Genomic DNA, 6,143 nt, shown 5'->3' with positions numbered 1-6,143 from the left:
TCAAGTTTCTTTCGATCATAAGCGTCCACGACGTCTGGGCCTTCTTGCCGAAGCGGCACCTCGAACTCCCACTAGCTTTTGAAGTTTGGTATCCTCGCCATTTCACAAAATATAGATTTTACCCTGTCGACGACGTCGACTCACAAGGGGTTCCACGTGATTGTGGACACCACCGATCTCAGTGAGAAGAGCCGGCGGCGGACGATGATTACTTGGCCGATCGTCGTCCGGCAACTCGCGATGCTTTTTAAGCTCTTGAGAACAAAGTTCGTAGTTATCAGCACTCCGCCGAGCATCTCACCGAAGTCGCAGAAAATTTACGGAAGGCCTCGAGAGCTCGGAGCACTCTGTGCACCGACTGCCTCATGTTGAGAATTATCGTGCTCTGTTGGAGCGGCCCCAAGCCGTCGAGCAGGCGAATACATCACTTCGTGCGTAGGTGGAGCACCTTGTGCCGTTAGAACCGAAAGTTGTTGCACTCCGTGCTCAAAATCAGTTGCTGGCTCAACTTCTGGGTGGCCGAGCGCCTTTGATCGCCAATCCGACGCCAACGCTTCCGCGTTCACTTGCGCTGGATATTGGTACGGCTTAAGTAAGCCCATAAAAAAACTGGGTGGATACCCATCCTTCTCGGAATGTTCAACGTATACGCAAGGCCTCACTTGGCCATGACCTTGTAAGGTCCAATAAACCGTGGACGGTGCTTCGTCAAAGACAGCAAAAACTGCATGTGCAAAAGGGTTTTTAGCATTTAATAAGACCAGGTCTCCGACCTCAATGTTGCAACATTTCTTATTCCTCTTCCATCTGCATATTTTTTTCTGCATCTCTTGGCGAAAAGCCATCGCATCGCGAACGTGCCGTAAGACACTTTGTCTGGAAACCAGGAGGTCTGCGACTTGTTTACGCACAGTGAGGGAGCTGACATCAGCTAGCAGCTCGGCTGTTTCTCCCCCTTCAAGTACCGAGCCATGGATGGCGGTGTTAGCGGGTCGCGAGGATGAACGATCCCATTCACGTACAACGGCGTGTAGCCGGTAGATGCATGCAAACCATTGTTCAGAGTGAGCCTTACTGGTGGCACCATGGCGCTCCAGCGCCTCGGTGTCTCAGCGCAGACGCTGCAAAGGTCGTCTTCAACGACGCGGTTACGGCGCTCAGTCTGACCATCGGCCCGTGGATGGTCCGCTGTTGACATAGTCAATTTGGCGCTCAGCACCCTGAGGACTTCCCAGTGAAGAGTGGGCCTCTGTCAGAGACAATTGACTCTGGGAGTCCATGCTGTCAAAAGACACGATCCACAAACAGCGTCGCTGTTCAAACACCGTCGTCGACGCCGTAAGATGAGCCATGTTGCTTAAACAATTCACAAAGACCACCACACCCGTGTTGTCCGCCGAGTCCTTCGGCAGGCCAAACACAAAATCTATTCTCGTGTACTGCTCACACCGTAGGGTACCGGCAATCTGGCCAGCGGCGCCTCCGCATTCGGAAAGAGTTTCACCTTTTGATACGTCTCAACCGTGCGCACATATGTGCACGTCCATTTGTACAACTTGGACCAGTAGTGGCAACTCGCAGAGCTGTAAGTCTTCTCACGACCGAGTTGACCACTGAGCGAGATGTTCTGCGCCTCATAGAGGATACGGTACTTCGCATTCTCATCGTGGAGAACCACAATTCGGGGCGTATCCATTGAGTCGGTGCTATAATTCAGCAACCCGTTATTCAACGAATATCAATATTGGCGCAACCGTGCACGTAGTCGCGGCGGCAACATCCTGCCGAGTTTCCAAACTTCTTGCTCCCGGGAGCCCGTAGCAGATATATATCACGCTTATATGCGGCGCGTATCAAATCTGTCACTGACGACGTCACTGTTGTGCCACGAGCAAGCTCTTAATTCGGTCTGCGTGACAGCGCATCAGCCAAAGCATTCTGCTTTCCTGGCTAATGCTTCACCTCGAAGTTATACTCTGCAAAGAACGAGAGCCAGCTGGCCATCTACTGCGAGGGGTGAAGCGACTGAGTCGCAGTGCGTAGTGTTGCAAAATCCATGTAGATCACAAACGAATTGGAGCCGAGCAGGGGTATCCCGAACTTGATTAGGGCATACTTCATCGCAAGTAACTCTTTGTCTTGGACTAAGTAGTTCTTCTCCGCAGCCTTAAGCTGGCGAGTATCAGCGCGATCGGGTGATCGCGTTACCCGATCCCGCCTTTCGGTGTCTGGTTGTAGTATTTCACAGCCGATCGCAAAGTCCGAAGCGTCACATACGACATTTATAGGACGATCGGGGTCTGGCAACACCAGTATTGATGCACGAAAGAGGCTGTCGTTGAACCTGTCAAAAGGCTCCCGATGCTCGGTGTCCGAACACCCTTCCATTTCCTTCTTTCTGGTTGTAGTATTGCACAGCCGATCGCAAAGTCCGAAGCGTCACATACGACATTTAAAGGACGATCGGGGTCTGGCAACAGCAGTATTGGTTCACGAAGGAGGCTGTCTTTGAACCTGTCAAAAGGCTCCCGATGCTCAGTGTCCGAACACCCTTCCATATCCTTCTTAAGGAAATTAGACAATTGCTGTACCATTTTTGCATAATTTGCGCTAGACTTGTGCAAGGAGTTGACGAGGCCAAGCCACTTGCGCAGGTCCTTTATGTTTTTTCGGAACTGACCAGTCTGCAACCGCATTGACCTTAGCGGGATCCGCTCGATGGCCACGCTTCCCAAGAAAGCATCTTGAAAAACATTCTTCAGCATCAAAGATGCTTTTGTCTGCAAGCTGATTTGTGCGCATGCAGTCGAGCACCGCTCTGATATGGACGATGAGGTTCTCTTCATCCGTCCTCTCGTGCTCCGCACGACTGTGGACAAAGATATCGTCGGACAGCTTCATCCAGTAGCGACGACGGGTTGATCTCCTCTTCCGTATAATTACCACTTCAGCTAAGTCGCCTGCCTTCAAGCGCCGCCAAACTGTTCAGAAGACATCTTGTCCAGCTCAAGAGCATCCACATAGGGAATAGCCTTAAGGGTGACGTTGCCGTCTTCTTTTCCCATCATACCGCTGACAATGGTGTATAGCTGTGCGCTATTGTCTACGGTAGGCATACCCTGGGTCAGGGTCGACGCCCTGCATCTTGCAGATAACAAATTGCACCGTCGTCTTCTCGCTATAGAGGTTTACGTCTCATCCACACCAGTGGGAACATGCGCTCAGCGTCGTCCAGTGTCCTTACTTCCTGCTCCATTGGAGCCTTGATGTTATTACATCCGACGAAGAGCTGCTATTTCCGCAATCTTTATCCAGTGGATAACAAGCCACTGTACATGCATCTGAAGGGCCTTGCCCAAGATGCCATGGACCTCATTCGACCATACCACGCATGGCATGCAGCGACTTGAGCATCGCCCAGTGGTTTCCATGCCACTCCACGTTCATCCCGCGAGTCGTGCTCGGGACCCCTGTCCGATACACCTTCGGTGTTCACCAACTCGGATATCCCGATCTGCAGCACGTTGACCGTCCCGGTCCAGTGCCCGCGCCAATAGCGCTTCTGCTTCCAAGTAGAGGTGGGATCATGACTCATACAAAGCTCCAGCAGGAGGCGTGCGCGTAGCGCCCAAAGTCTTTGACCTTCAATCAATCCATGGCTCATGTTGTTATGACCATGCCATACCGAGGATGAGGTCATATCTTGAATCCAAATCTGAAAATTTGCAGCGTTCACGCTATCAAAATCAAGAAATCTGACACAGAGGTCCACAAGGACCCTAGGCACCGAGAAACAAGTCCCCGTCGCTAAGCGTATGGTGACGGTTTCACTCAACCTTCAGCGCCTCAGAATACAACTGACTTCCTTTCATCCTGGAGCATCGGCAGTAATTGTCCACGCCCCGAAGTCGATAAAAATCCTCCAAAGCTTTTCAAAGCCCTTCATGGTCGCTTCCACGACCAGCAAGCCCGGCATGCATACACGTTCCGTGTTCAGCTCTTTGGGGCTGGGCCCTGTTGCCCTCTACCCCTTTGAAGCTCAAAAGAACTAAGTTTTTCCCTATCAGGGTGCCCCGCGCCTGCTGGGTGTTTCGTTTCCCCGCAACATACCAGAAGACTGGTGTGAAGAGGGACGTCGGCTCGATTAACCTTGACGCGCCTTGCGCAGGGGACAACCAATCCGAAAGTGACGGGTGTCTTCACAAACAAACACTCGGAAAAGCTGCAATTTCAGCTGTGTCCAGGAGGGAAGCGCCGCTTTAACCGAAATACAGCACGTCAGTGCCCATTCTCGTGCTCGACCACCGAGCTCGGAGATAGCTAGCTTCATGCGCTGTTGGTCAGTCTGGATATGGCGGACGCCATACCCATCTCGGCCTCTCTTACCCAGAGCAGAAAATCATCTCCGTTTCTTTACTCGAAGGTCTCAACGCTCAACATGAGCGACCTGGGTCGGAAGGAGTTATTCGTCGTCGACGGTGGCGTCATAGACGCATTCGGCGCTGACAGCTTCTGCAGTTGCTCTAGCAGAGCATTTTTATAGTTCGAAAATGCCCTTTGACGCGCGCTAATCGCCTCAGGTCCTTGCAAAGCAAGGAGTTGCACACCCTCAGGGCCAAGCAGAGACATCAGCTTCTTAGGGCCAAGCAGAGACATCAGCTTCTTACACCCGTCCTGCATGCCCTAAGGCAAATAGGAGCAGAGAGAATCAGTCGTAGCTCAGGTGCTAAGCTAAGGTGACCGACCTTACATTCAATACTATAACCAGTATGAGTGTAGCGGATCGCAATCCGCTAACTCCAAGAGTACCCACAACCTTAACCCAAGATGAGAACACTTTTTTCATTTAAAATCCGAGCTGTATTGATCTGTTCTATTTGCGGCAAAGCCGCCTATATCTAAATCTTCAGGTCGTCCTAATCAACAGTAAAACCTAAAAATTATGCATGACCACTGGCAGTCCCGCCACGTGGTGGTTCTTGTTACGGTATAGCCACACCATTGTGTGATTACACCGTCTTGTGTAGTTCACACCTTCGAATGGTCACACCATCTTGTGTGAGCCACCCTTCTACACCAGGGTACGTGTAATTCCGTTACACTCCAAGGTGTGATCATAACAAGAGCAGATGCCCGACGTAATTAAGATGACATTTACTGAATCTTAAGTTTATCTATGATTCAATACATATTGTGTTTTAAGCTTGTTTTGCGTACCTCATGCTAATAAAAAGATTGTGGACAGTTATCCTCTGTATGCCTGGACCTGCTTTGATTTTGGATTGTAGAAACTATCCGGTCTCACATCCATATTAGAGGAGGCTCCTACGCTAGGTACTTAGCATACTGGCGCATAACTAGTACACACTTCACACAGTCGGTCGCTTTCGCATTTCTAAATCGTGTGGGTATGACCAGTTACTATAGGCACCAGGTGGAGTCGAACCACCGACCACTCGTTTGTGAAGCGAGCTGTTTACCACTACGCTATGGCACCATGAGGTGTAGCAATAATGTAACAGGGTTACACGTACCCTGGTAACAGGGGTGTGTGTCACACAAGATGTGCATGGTGTAGCTGCACCCAACCAAAGGAACGGTATGTGGCTAGGTAGCCAGTAGTTATGCATATCTAGATTTTACTATATATGTACTTAGTAGATCTAGGAAAATCTAAGCTTTTATAATTAGAAAAAAAGGTGAATAAAAATTAGTTTCGATTTTAAACAAAAGTGTTCATTTGCTTTGATTAAGGATTTAGGTACTATTAGATGCAGCGGATTGCGATCCGCTGCATTAGTACTTGGTCCTTGTAAAGAAGGAAAGGCCAGTGACCTCAAGACACTTACTCATGTGCAAAGCTACGGCAGCCCTGCTGCACTTGGTAGCACTTGTAGTCAATCTACAACTGAGTCGTTTAGACTGGTCCTCTGTGAGGATGAAGAAATTTCCTTTTTACCCCAGGGCATGCAGGACGGGCTTCATAAGCTGATTTCTTTGTTTGGCCCTCAGGGCGTGCGACAGCTTGTGGCACAAGACCCCGAGGCAATCGATGCGCGTCTAGAGGCGTTTTCGAGTTACGAGAACGTGCTGCTAGAGCACCTGCAGCAGAACATGTCTGCATCGTTTACGTCAATGACGCT

The sequence above is a fragment of the Plasmopara halstedii genome, assembly GCF_900000015.1.
Source record: "Plasmopara halstedii genome assembly, contig: Scaffold_2956, whole genome shotgun sequence".
Lineage (NCBI taxonomy): Eukaryota > Oomycota > Peronosporomycetes > Peronosporales > Peronosporaceae > Plasmopara > Plasmopara halstedii.
The sequence above is the reverse complement of the archived record's forward strand: the minus strand, read 5'-3'. Positions refer to the sequence as shown.